The 14,660-nt window shown below is 33.6% G+C and overlaps 1 protein-coding gene and 1 pseudogene across 1 annotated transcript in view; one reads left to right on the plus strand and one right to left on the minus strand.

Annotated features, from left to right (window-relative positions):
- ANKRD7 (ankyrin repeat domain 7) overlaps nucleotides 1-14,660 on the minus strand; it is a 1,180,453-nt gene that overhangs the window by 314,768 nt on the left and 851,025 nt on the right. The gene's annotated exons all lie outside the window — the stretch shown is intronic.
- On the plus strand, nucleotides 1,915-2,735 carry LOC141579987 (eukaryotic translation initiation factor 3 subunit I pseudogene; annotated as a pseudogene).

Here is a 14,660-nt window from a genome sequence, read left to right on the forward strand (position 1 = left end):
GTCAGATACAGGTGATGGGGAGGAAGGCAGCAAACCACATTGCCATGTATGTACCTATGCAACAATCTTGCATATTCTTCACATGTACCCCAAAACCTAAAACACAAAAAAATAAATATTTTTTTAAAAAAAGAAATATTGTCTGTGTACACAATGGAATACTATTCATCCATAAAAAAGAATGGCATCCTGTCATTGGCAGCAACATGGATGTACCTGGTCATCACTATGTTAAGTAAAACAAGCCAGGAAAAGAAAGTTAAATATCTGATGTTCTCAACTCATAAGTAGAAACCAAAAAAGTTGACCTCATAGAAGTAAAAAGTAGAACAGAGGTTACTAGAGGCTCATAAGGGTAGCAGATAGGGGGTATAGTGAGAGATTTGTTAAAGGGTACAAAATTCCTGCTAGATTCGAAGAATACATTCTAGTGTTTTATACCACTCTAGGGTGACTACAGTTAAAAATAATACAGAGTTTCAAATAGCTACAAGGAGAATATTAAATCTTGCCAAACAAAGAAATGTAAATGTTTAAGATGATGGATATGCTACTTACCCTGATGTGATCACTATACTTTGTATCCATCAAAATATTAATATGTACCCCATAAACATGTATAATTATTACATGTGAATTCAAAAATTGAATAATTTTTTAATCAGGTCAAAAGAATTCACTTGCAAAACTCAGTGAGTTACTAAATGAAAAGATGATTACTGAGAATACAGAACAACAGGAGGCATAAAGCACAAAACAAAGTTGCCCCATTTTCAAGGAACTTTTCTAGCCAGGCTGAGTTAAAAAACAATAACAACAACAACAACAAAAAACATCTCAGTCATAGCTCAGACTAATTCAGGCCTGGAAGCAGGAAGCGGCTGCAGTTATGGAAAGGCATGGAGCTATTCTGGATCTTTCATCCGTGTACAAAAAAAGCCTTACACCACTGAAAGTCACAAACCCATCTGCTCCAGCATAAGAACAAAATCCATTGTAGCTCTTGAAAGGAAAACAATAAAAAATAAACACACACAGAAAAAGTTCTCTACTTACTAGAGGAAGATCAGGAAAATGTGCTGTTCCAGATCTTTTCCTCCTACTGCTGAAGAGGAAAAAGAAACTTGTTCTGGCACAAGTTCCTCCAAAGGTACAAGGCAACATCTGGCTATTTGAGCAGGGGCAGGGAACCTGAGAAAGCTTCACCCCAGGCACCACAGAACACCAGGCCTCCCTAAGACTGAGGCACAACCAGGTGGACAGAGAAGCTCCTACCTTCTGCCTCTGATACCTCAATATTAATAAAATCATTTGCCCTACATGTTACAATAAAGGCTCTTTATCATTAATGTCTTTAGTAATGTAAAGACATTATTGCCTGTTGAAAGATATATGGAAGACAATACATATCATTATAAATCAATTCTGCTTCTACTTGATTAAATTTTTAAAATATTCTTGTATTTTGACTATAAATTATAAATTATTTAAATTAAAACAAGGAAAATACTACTTTTACCCAATTAATCTTGATTTTTTTCTACTTCCACCCTAAATTCTGATTCTAGAAATAACTTTTATGCTAAATTTGAAACTATTTTCAACGTTTCAGTTACATATCAACTCTATTTTGCATCTTATTATTTTCAGAAATATAGTTTTCTAACAATTATGAAAAATTCCTGCTATTCTTGATGTTACAGTCTACAAAATGTCAAGGGCACTCTTGTTCACATCTCAGTTTCTCCTTAGGCAAAATCTTAAAGTCAACTATTCCAAATTGAATCTTGTGCTGTACATTTACTTCTGACATTTGCTATATTTTTGGACCCTGTCTCTATTATGAGCTATAAAAAAGAATCAAGGAGTCCTTCCAGAAATAAGAAATGAACCACTAGAATATATATGGTCCCCATGGGGATCATCCTCAATGTGCGGTACTCTGTGAACAGTGAGAGACTAGGCACCCACATGGACCATAAAGGAGCTGTGTGGTGTATGGACACTGACTGAGACACCAAGCATGTCCTCACTGGCTCAGTTGGCAACAGCTGTCATCTCTGGGACAGGCAAGCAGTTGGCCCTACTCAAAATTGATTGAGCTGTTCAGACCTGTGGGAAGGACTTTGGGGACAATATCACCATGTCCTCCACAGACAAGCAGATGGGCTACCAGTACTTTGTGAGCTTCTTTAATCTGCAGGATTTAAGCCAGACTGACAACAATGAGACCTACATGAAAACCCATTACAATGACTATAATATCACTAGTGCTTTTGAGGACCACCCCCCACAGGAGAGTGTATCATCATGGCCATAAGAGTAGAGTGTCTAGTCAGTATAGTGCCAAGCCTGCAGTGATATTGGTGAATGTTAAATAGCACTCCCAGAAGATCAGTGACATCCATTTATCCAGAGACATGACCACTTTCTGGACAGAAGATCCCATCATCTCAGCTGCCCTTTCCCCAACTATAATGACCATGTGATACTGGGTAACAGAGAGAAAGCCATGGATGTTAACCACAACTTCCAACAGGGCTGGCAGGTTTGAGGCTAGGTTCTTTCACTTGGCCTTTGAAAAACAGTTTGGAAGAGTCAGGGATTACTTCATAACTGTCAACAGGGTTGCCCTCCAATCTAATGGCAAGAGTTACAGCAGCAGCAGTAAAGACAGTTATTTCCGTATTTACTGTTTAGGCCTACAGTACTTTAAGTTTGAACCTGAGGATTAAGAAGTTGGAGCTGCATCCAGACCAGCGAGTTGTCTTGCAGAAAGTTTTGAACCCTAAGAAATAAATTAGTTTGGTAATAAAATAAATGATGAAATTTATAGTGCTTTTTATTTTTTGATTTGGGGCTGGTGTATGATATAGGAAAAAAACTGTCATCTCTATATTTGAAAACAAATCTATTCTGCTCAATTGCAAGTAAACACAAAACTCAGTAATTACTGTGAAACACATTTTTATGTCTCATCTTCACCCAATTATTTTCTCTTGATGTATGATCCCCAAACCCTGTATATTTCAGGAAATTATAGTATAAAAACCTACAAAACTTGAAATTTTAAAAACTGGAAAATACAAAAAAATGCATTTTTTCTTTGTTTTCCTCTTACAGCATTAATACATCTTCATGATTCAATCTATGTTCAAACTAGCTACCTAACAAAGTTTGCAAAAGTATCTATGGAATATTTTTTACAGCTATCTTAAATACCTATCTTTAAAAACAAATTTTGAGAATTTGTAATAACTGTTAATAACATTTAAGTGTTTTGTTTTTCATTGAGTGTGGTTGTTAACAACAGGAAAATGGCAGAGTTTAAAATAAGAAGCAACGTGGTCAGGCACATAATCCCAGAATTTGGGGACGCTAAAGCAGGAGAATCACTTGATCTCAGGAGTTCCAAACCAGGCTGGTTAACATAGGGTGACCCCCATCTCTACACAAAATTTAAAAATGAGCTATGCAGGTGGTGCATACCTCTTGTCTCAGCTCCTAGGGAAGCTGAGGTAGGAGGATCGCTTGAGTCTTCAGTGATCTGTGATTGAGCACTGCTCTCCAAGCGGAGCAAATCCTGACTCAAAAGTAAATAAATAAATAAATAAAAATTTAAAGGACACATGTTTTATTTAATAGGAAGAGCGAGTCTTAAAGGATTACTACTTTTTTTATTTTATATTTCTAACAAAGCTCTGAAAAGAAATAAATAGAGATCTTCAGGACTGTTGATTTACGTTTTACTTACATAGCACATCATAGTACCGCAAATGTTTGTAGAATAATTTTTTTTCAAGTGAATGAAAATGTCAAAGGCATTGTATTGGTACACAAATATTATGGGTTGACTCTGCTCTAAATTTATTGAACACACACTGAATACCACTCAAAATTCTGTAGTCTCCTAAAGCAACTTGCTTGAAACTCTAATTATCATATACCTCCTGAGATTTACTTTAATATGACTTTTCATGACCACTGGATAGCCAACAATATGAACTATGATTGCCCTTTCATAATATTCCTTTCAAACTCATCGTCTTAGTTTATTCCCTATAATAGATATCTCACTCCATATTCTTGAATCTCTAAGTAGAGGTCTGGGATGGCACCCTTCCTACTAAACTAATTGATAGGTCTGAATATATGAAAATCCCTTGAAAAATGTGCTCTATGGATTCTGCTGATCCTGTGGAAAGAGCCCTGTGACTCAGTTTAATGGCCAACACTGGAAATAAATCCTGCTAATTTAGTATTTACGATATATTATTATTTAGTCTCATCTGTCAGTAAATTTTCAAGGGAAATTTCTTGAATAGTTATACACTTCAGAAATGGGTAATTTGAGAACTACATTTTTAAGAAATTAATTGGAAAATCTACATAAAATACTATCAAGAAAACATTCATTTAAGAAATTATCAAAATTTCAAGGCTGACACATATAATTTGAGCAATAGCAACTGATTTGATTTGATTTTTGAACTTTAAATACCTAATAATTGGCTAATCCTATATTATAGCCTTACAAAGTTCTCAGATCCACTTTTTCAGGATGAAGCACAATAAAAAGTATCCTTGACACATGTTTACTTTCTATAAACTATAAGGATCCTAACACACATCCAGTCAGGATTCTTTCCTGTGCTTGGTTTAAGATAAAAATTAGGCCTTTAATTTGTGATAAATACAAATTTAGGAAGCCCAATCATCAGCATGAGGCTTTTCATTATATTCTCAAGTTTCTAGGTTTTCAGATTCAATTAAACCTTAGGAATATTTAAGAGTAAAACTGTCAATCACAACATTAATATATATGTAAATTTATAAATCATATTACATATTAGCCAAATCACTGGCACTAAGTCACAAATAAATTTACAAAAAGTTATTTCTTTTCCCCAATGTATTTTCAGTGAGATAAAATAAACCTATATTAAATTATTACAATTTAATAAGAATTTACTGCTCCTAACGAAAAACTGAACTGGAGTCAAATATACTAGGTAGTTCTAGAAACTTTATAGTTTCTTGTCTGGAATTTTATATAAATACCATATATTTTATGATTCAAGACTGGAACCAGTGTATCTGCCAGATTCAACTTATATCTGTTTCTTGAGTTTATGCATTTAGTAATTTATCCAGCAAATATTTACTGAACATTTATATGCAGAAAAAAACAAAAACTTGTGATTCAGTCTTTTCTACATCCATGCATTAGTTGACTTGCCTATTACTAAGGCCAGTTACTGTTTACATTTTGACTTAGTAAGATTATTACCAGTCTTTCCAAGCTGATATGATTTCTACCCAAAGAACTGCCCATCTATGCCAATATATACATACTATATTTTCTTAACTCTGACCTAAACTATCTCTAGAAATTCTAATTCAAAATAGAAACCACTTACACATGCAGAATTTCACAACAAACTTTAGAAGAATGTAAAAAAAAATTCAAAGTAAAATAGAAAGCAACATAGATCTATATAGAAAAACTATAGAATAGTATATAACAGCTATATAATGTATCATATATTACATAACATGTATAGAATATTATTTTATGTGGTGGGCTATAGCCAGCATCCTAGCCATCCTTAATGTCTTTGTCAAAGCCTTTTTTTTTGGCAATAATTTGTGTGTAAATAAAATTTGTATAATGACAAAATGTTATTCACAGTACTTAGGCCAAGTGTTGCCCTAAGTGACAGGAACTTAAAACTAAAAAATTCAAAGATGTCAAGAACCAAAGTATGACTATTTCTCACTGTCTTCCTTTTCTCCCCCCTCTTCTTTCCCTGTTTCTCTTAGCATCCCTGCATTATTCTTTTTACTTGTTAATATATTTTTTAAAAAGTCCTTCTGCAGCCAAACTGACATCATTTATATTCAAGAAAAAAAGCCTAGTTAAATCTTTTTCAGGTTGTAAGATTATGTGGTATAAACATGGCTGACAAGGACCATCAGTGTGGGAAGTGAGAGGAGGCAGTGCCATTTTGCGAAAAGAAGGAATCATCATGGGGTAAGTATCCACTCAAAAGAGGCTTTTATGGTTATCAACATTACGTCTTAGAGATTTTTAAGGTCTTTTTCATTTTGTATAAATATTTAGACATGTCTTTTCTCTAGTTTAATTGCAGCTGAAAGGCAAAAACACATTAATTTTACAACAAATCTCCCAGAATTTAATAAAGGACCATGTAGTTTGTGTGATTTCAAAAATATTTAAAAAATAATAAAATTATTAAATGATCTGAAAATTACAGGGCATGGTGGAAAATATTAATAAATGTATACAGAAACAAATATATTAAATCAAAATTAAAACAAGGAATATCTATTTATAGCAAAATATTTAAAAACCACATTTTTAGGCTGGTAAGAAAACATTTAATAAATAAGCAAATGACATGGAAAGATAATTTATACAAGGAAAATATAATGAATAAACGTATAAAATTTTCATTTATTATAATTTATCAAACTATTTTCACTTTAAGGATAGAGTTGGTCTCCCACACAGTTGTTAGGGCCATGTGTCCACAGAAGTTCTGCCCAAAATGAGTCATGAGGACTTGTTATTATCGGATAGAAAAAAAAAAAAATTAGAATTTTTGAAATGCATGTGACTGCAATATTTTGCTTTCACCTGCATTATATATTCATGAAGCCAATGTAATAGTCTTGAGTTTTAGTCTAATTCCTCTAAAAATGCATTGTCTTGATTTTCCCAGCTTATACAACAACAGAAAAGCTTTGGCTTTGTGCTCATTTTGGAAAAATAGAAACAATTTACTGGAATGACATTTTTAAGCATTACACATTAAAAAAACAGTCAGATCGTTTTGTTTTCAGTAATGACTGTGCTGACTGAGCTCTTAGTGATATTCTGTGTCATACTGCACAGATAATTTTTTGATGGGACACAGAGAAAACAAGTAGCTATCAGATTCTATACATTATGCATGATTACCACATGTATTTATTATTTGTTATTTACGAAATTGGTATCTTCTCTTTATAGTGTATTTATATTTCTTCACATCTGTGTTTTAAGTGTATTTTCTCTAATGAAAGTTTATCAAAAGAAGACAAAGGCTTGGCAAAATCATTTTTAAAATGTGATTTTCTGAAGTTCAGTCAGACAAAAAATATTTAGGATGAGTGCTCACAGTAAGAACAGACATGCGGCCAGGTGCTAGATATACAAAGGTAAAAAAGACTCTGCCTGTAACAATCTTACAATGTAGTAAGAGGACAGACAAATAAAATAAAAATTTTGTAAAGGGAGACAAGACAATAAAAATATATTATGGTAAAAAGCTAAAAGGAGGAGCTATCGGACGTTGAAGGAAGAATTATTTCAAGGAAATGGGGAGGAAATGTGTTAGAAAAGATGATGCTTGAACTGAATATTGCCAGCCACTTCATTTGAATAATCAAATATGTATGTGTGTTTGTGTTTACGTGTGTGTGTGCGCACACACACCTGCATGCATAATTTTCTTTTGCAAATATCAGCTACCTTTAAGGGTGAAAAATCTATTAGTGACAGTCTAACCTCAGAAACCAAGTGCAGCATGTTAATTTTGGGAATGTGAGACCTAATACATAGCTTTATATGATCCAGGATAGTCAATAGCACCATTTAAAGAATATAAATGTCATTTTTTAAAACTTTTAATATATGAACTAGCTGCACTGGCCACAGTCACATGGAGTTCAATGATCGGTCAGCATTAAATACTAGCAGAATAATAAAATGAGTGATAAACTTTCCAAATGAAATTTCTTCAAAAGTAGAGTCATGGAAATAGTGCATACTTTGCAAAAAAAATCATATAAAAATATGAATTTCCCAAAATACATGCAAGTATGACTTCTCTTGAAAAAAAAAGGGAACACAGAATTGAGGCTTCTGTTTAACTAATGACTGATATACTGGTCAAAATTTCCACCAGCCTTTGTCACTGAAAGATTGTAAGATGCCACCCATGTGTCTCTCAGTGGTTGCCTGCAATGGTTTACTTTGTGTGTCAGAATTATATTTTTTTCAGATTAATTACATTATTCAGATTAGCCAGATTTTTCTGATTATCTAGAATACAGCTTCCAAATCAACGTGAGAAAAGATGAAGCACATTCAATTGACAATCAGGTATGAAAAGAAGCAACAGATTATAAGCAGCAGAAATTCTGAAAACAGCAAAAGGTATCAGAAAAAAAGAATATGAAATAAATGATAGGCACATAAAGATCATAAAGTAGAGGCCACTGTTGATGGTGACAGGGCATTCTATATCATCACATCCCTGATTAGCAATTCATGTCTGTAATGGAAGAACAAAATCATCAATAAAATCTTCTACATACTATGTTTAAGGAGACATGGAGGTACATAATTTACTTCAGATAGATTAAAATTAAATTATAATAGTAATATATCTATAAAGATTTTGAATTAGAAAAATTATATTTATATAGAAAATTTACTTCCATGTACTATAATTTACAATTTCAGAAAAACTGTATAAAATTTTATTTGAAATTTTATGTTTTCAGTAATTATACTTCAGCAAGGTATGCTTTAACAATTTCTGATGTTTAAATATAAGGATATTTTCAAAAATCTTATAATCAAGCTGACTTAAAATTTTCTGTCACGTAAAATTATTTTTATACATACTGTCTCTTTGATGCAATATGAAACTATTAAAAAACATTTCCAGTAGGTATGTTTCAAAAGTCAATGACTACTTTCATAAAACTCAATATATTAATAATTTGCCCATCTTGAGTTTCCTGAGCCTAGAATGTGTTGCATTTTTTAAAACGCTTACTTTAGTATACTTCAATAATTCGTTCCTGTAGTAATTTGCAACCCTTGGCATATAAACATAATGTTTCTATTTCTTCTATAAATCAAGGTCTCCTCTAAAATAAGCTTATCAGCACCAATAGAAATCAGAATGGAGATTTCTATTTAATAAACACTTTTCATAAAGAGCAGAAGCATTTAATTGAACACCCTGAAAAAATTTCTCTATATCAAGCTTTCCTCCTGAAATGCAAAATATCTTAAATGTTTTTATATTTTACTTCAGCATTACATTATATACTCACTTAAATTCAAAAAAAAGTCACTTGTACCTTCATTCTGAAAATACTCATTTGCTCTAATCAATTATTTAATGTTTATTATAGTCTTCAAAAGCCATTATGGGCTCAATTTCTGTACAGAAAATATACAAAATGATGTTTTAAATGTTGAAAGTATGCCAAGTATAAGAAATGGTCCCAGTTTATTTCTTCCACTAATATTTCTATATGCTATAGAAACCATAATCTCAGGTTTTGTTTCTTTTTTTCTCAAAAATATCTTCTTTAAGACCTATCTGATGAAATATCAGATGCTTGATATATTATCCGAAAACTTCCCATTTCTTTTGGCAATATTTTTAAAGTAAATTTTTAACACAGTTAAACCTAGATATTTACCCAACTGATTTAAAAACTTATATCCACAGAAAACCTCCCCATGAATATTTAAAGCAGCTTTATTCACAATTGCCAAAAACTAAAACAAACGGAGATGGTGTTAAAAAGGTCAACAGATAAATCAGTTGAGATATATCCATATTATGAACAATGATTCAACATCAAAAATGTTATCAAGCCACATAAACACATGGATAAATCTTCAAAGTCATTCTGAAAGTACATATGCTGTGTAATTTCAATTATATGACATTTTCAAAAATTCAATACTAAAAACATTATAAACATATTATTGCCATGGATGCAGAAGAGGGAGAAAGAATAAGTAGGTGAAACATGGGGAAATTTTTCGGCACAAAAATTATTCTAAATAATACAGAAATGGTAGATACATGAAACTATGAAAATATTAAAACTTAATGTATACAAATTTTAAAAGTCATTTACAAGGCCACAGAATCCAAGATAGAATAGAATTTGTGACAAAGTAATCTAACTGTATCACAAATGGATGAGACAATCTCACCAAAGAAAATAGAGGAAAAAACTGCTGAGCAAAGTAATGTTGGAAATGAGTAGAGACTTTAAGACTAAAGGGAAAGAAGCTATGCATAAGCACTGTACTATACTTGATAAAGTGGTTTTCCATGGGGCACAAGTGAACAACTCTGATATTATGCATATATACTGGAATTATGCAGCAAGTCCATAACCCATAGTGGTGAAATGGGAAAAGTTCTCTTGGGCCCTCAGAGGGCATGGGATGGGATGTGGCTTGTTTATTCAGTGTCCTGCCGATCAAACCTCTAGAAGAGCACACAGATGGGCCTGCTGTGGGGTTCTGAACCCAAGGCAGTGTCTATGAGTGAATGTTTACAGCTGAAGCCCTCAATGGGTGGTTGCAGTGTGCTCTTTGAGTTTAGCCGACCATAGGCAGCTTGTGTTAGCCAGCTCAATTTGACCTCTGCCTTGTCTAAAGTTCAAGTGCTTTCTGTATCCCTGGGTTCTAGCTTTGGTGCTCTGGAAGAATTGAATCATATGTGGGCTTGAAGAATGAGTGATACTGAGAACGAGCTCAGTTCTCGTAGAGACCCCCACCCAGGCGGCACTGAAAAAACTGAGAAGCAGATACCCAGATACGACAGCAAAGTGGGACTATAGGGGGCCAACAGCTTACCAAGCTAAGACCCTTAGGGGCTGACAGCATTCCAGGCTGAGGGCCTCAAGCAGACTCTGATCTACATATTTATTCTCTCTATTAACAAACAAACGTTTGGTATTTTCTCATAACACAGAAATAAACCAGGTAGGCAGCTGGTGCCCACTTACTACTGATGACAGACAAACTAAAAAGTATTCTCCAGGAGGCAGCCACAGCAGCACAGTCAGATGTCCCGTGCTTAAAACATTGTGTTAACCAGTGTATGATATTTACATATTGTTATATATTGTCCTGCCACTTTAGAATGCCCCAAGTAGTTTTCTACTTGAGGGGGAAGTTAGGTTTTCTTTGCCATCATTCTTCTTAGCAAACAATTTATTTTAACATACACTCAGCATTTATCAACAGAGTGCAATATTTTATTGAGGTGAAGTAGCTCTCAGTGGATGAGGGAACCATAAGGGAGATGTTTTTTCAGTCAGATGGCTCAGTGCCCGAGCTCTCCTCTGACTGCCCCAGCAGAACTCTGGTCATTTTGCTGGTCAGTGGCCTGTTGGTATGCAGGTGTCTGCTGATGTGCTCCTCTGGAAGTACAGCTCCTGTATGTCTGCCTGTCTGGGTCTCAGGGTTTTATAGGCACAGGATGGCACAGGACAGGGGCATGGCAGGCCAGAGTGGTCTTCAGAATGCAACCTCTGGGCAGGAAACCAAGAATGCCTGTCCTCATCTAGGTCCAGGTACAGCCTGGGGGTGAAGCCCTAGCCAGATACCATTCTCTCATCTACCCAGCCCTCCTCTTCCCCATTCTGTAACATTTAAAGGGACCACACCCTTCCCTTCCTTTCTTCCCTTCCCCTCCCTTCTTCCCTTCTCCCTTACCTTCCCCCCTTCACTTCTTCCCTTCCCCTCCCCTCCCCTCGCCCCCCTTCCCCTCTCCTTCCCTCCTGTTCCGTTCCTTTCCCTTCCTTTCCCTTCATCAATGGGAGCCCACATTCTCACTCTTTCGTGAGTTGTTACAGATAAGCAAGGGAGGAGTTTGAAATTCTCCATGTGGTTTAGAGTTGATACATTAGCATACACATGTTTTGATTTAAATAGATACAAATGAATGCATAGAGGAATATTTATAGATATGGGTTTATGATCATGTTATTATACATGCATGTATCTCCTTGCTCTGCCTAATGAGAGGCCTTAGAAGCAAAGTCACCCCAATAGCAAGGACCACACTTAGCACACAGATCCTTTGTTTCTAATAGCATTCTCCAGTAAAAGACACCGGGGATCCTAGAGAAATAACTAATTCTAGGACTGAGACATGAAGTACACAAGATAAGGCTAGAGCATTTTATGATGCTATAATGTAAGAGAGTACTAAAAATCCAAAACAAAATGAAACAAATTTTAACATCCTCCTGCACATACATATATAAAATATATATGTAGAATATATATATAATATATATAAATGATATATATAATTACGTATATATTTTTTTTGAGATGGAGTTTTGTTATTGTTGCCCAGACTGGAGTGCAGTGGCATGATCTCGGCTCACCACAACCTGTGCCTTCTGGGATCAAGTGATTTTCTTGCCTCAACCTCCCGAGTAGCTGGGATTACAGGCATGCAACACCATGCCCAGCTAATTTTTTATTTCAGTGGAGATGGGGTTTCTTCACGTTGGTCAGGCTGGTCTTGAACTCCTGACCTCAAGTGATCCACTTGCCTCAGCCTCTCAAAGTTCTGGGATTACAGGTGTAAGCCACCATGCCTGGTCCATATTTTAAAGGATATTATGAGTTTCTTCAAAATACCCAAATAGTTGATGCAGATAGAATATATCTAACAATGCCATCCACTTATTCAATGATCTTGCCTTTCAGTTGAGTTTTATTGAATAAATAGCATGTTTTAAAACAATATTTTACATATTACCACACAGTAATATGTTGAACATGTATTATTAGTTGAAATGACTATTTTGTTAATGCAGTAAATATATTCGAACTGTGACAATGATTTATATCAAAATAAATTAACTTCATTAAGACAATCTGAAAGAACATTAGTTACTTCAAGGTGATGTGACTGACAATCACATATTTTCTATCGATGTATCTATACCCTAAATGAGCCCTTTTTAAAAAACCCTAATTTTAAAAAGTCTGTCAATAGGTTCACGTTGTTTAGGAAGTATGTTTTAGTTTTTTAGTTTTAAAACTATCTCTTCACAGAAGATGTTACAAAATGCAATCATTTATTTTAACCACAGAAACAAACCAAGGACAACTATCTACATACTTACAGACACACTCACATATATAAGCACAAAGGCTAGCTAGCCATATACATTTACATTTGTGCATACCATAAAAATTCTGTATTCTGTGAGGCTGAAAATAGAGCAGTTTGAAGTTCAATATATCCGATATTTTCAGGACTCCCTTAATGAATGAAATCCTTAGACACTAAAGCTAGGCTGCCATTGAGAGCCAACTTTCTTCACTATCATTTGACAGATGTATTTGGACAAGTAATGTCTACATTTGTTATTAAACTCAGACTATAAAGACAAAAATCTAGATAGGATTTATAGGTAGTATTTGAGGACTCTAAAATAAACATTTAATTGTGAAGCTTTCTCTACTACCACTCATCTACTCCTGGGTATAATAATTGTACTCTTCCATCTGTGTCACTTGATCTATTAATTATAATATGTTATATTTATAATTTTTTGAAACAGTACTTTTTTCTATGCTGACATGATTTATAATTGGAGAAGGCAGATTATAATAATATTCTGTAACCAGTAGTTCAAACGTAAGTTGCAGTTTGTGAAGGTAACCCTTTTAATTTATATATTGGAAGAGTAAGTGGATGATTATAGAAATTTGGAAATAATTTATCTATTAATTCATATGCTCAAAAACAAAAATTTACATGCTATACAATGCAAACTACATTTCTTATCTATTGATAACAAATCTGATTTATAAAATAATTTATTGTGAATCAAGAATTTACAATCAAAATTAAATCTTTTTTTCTGCAAGTCGGATTTGTCATTAATGGCTATCTTCTAAATAAAAGCTGCGGAAATCATAATCTTGTTATCTAGGCAGTATAACCTTTCTACAATGAACCATTTCACAAAACAATAAATGAACTATGTGACTCTTTATATCCTTGCTTCCTATGCCACAATGATTTTATTCAGGGTCTTTCTTAGATTATGACAACTTATAAGATAATAGAAAGTTAACTTCTCTATAAAACATACATTTTTGAATTATTATTACATTTTTATTGAAAAAGAAGTAGCATGCTTTTTGGTGCAACTTCCAAAGGAAACTCTACTTACAGTAAAAATAAAATTTAGCTCTTTACACCTGTGCTCACTCAGATCAACCACATCAATATCAGCAGTCTGGATTATTGACAGCATCTCCTCAAGATAACCCAAAGATGCTCTAGATATATAGAGAATGAGTTCATCTTTGTAATTATTTAATGAAAAGACTTACTGTACTCCTTCTTAGACATGTTTCTAATTTAAGTACACTAAACTATTATTATGAATAAAATTATTTGATTTGTTAACTTATATATCCAAAGACATTTTATCTCTATCACTAGTATTGTACAGCGACATCTGCTAACAATTTCTAATGAAGTTTCTTCAGTGCTTACTTTACTAAAGATTTAATTATCTGTTTTTAACACTTCTGTATGCCAATTAGGAGAACATATTAAAGAACTGCAGAGTGAATACTTTCAGAAAAAATTATATTTGTATTCTATTAATTTCTTTTTGTAAATCAGATTTTTTTAAATGAAGCATGTGATGGTCCTTAAATGGAAATACATTCATTCTCAGACCATTGGTAAACTCAGAAACTTTTAGAATATTTTCAACCTTAAGTTTATGCATTTAGAGGAGATGATCTAAATAATTTTAATGAACAATAGTAAATATCACAT

Source organism: Saimiri boliviensis, chromosome 10 (genome assembly GCF_048565385.1).
Source record: "Saimiri boliviensis isolate mSaiBol1 chromosome 10, mSaiBol1.pri, whole genome shotgun sequence".
Taxonomy (NCBI): Eukaryota; Metazoa; Chordata; class Mammalia; order Primates; family Cebidae; genus Saimiri; species Saimiri boliviensis.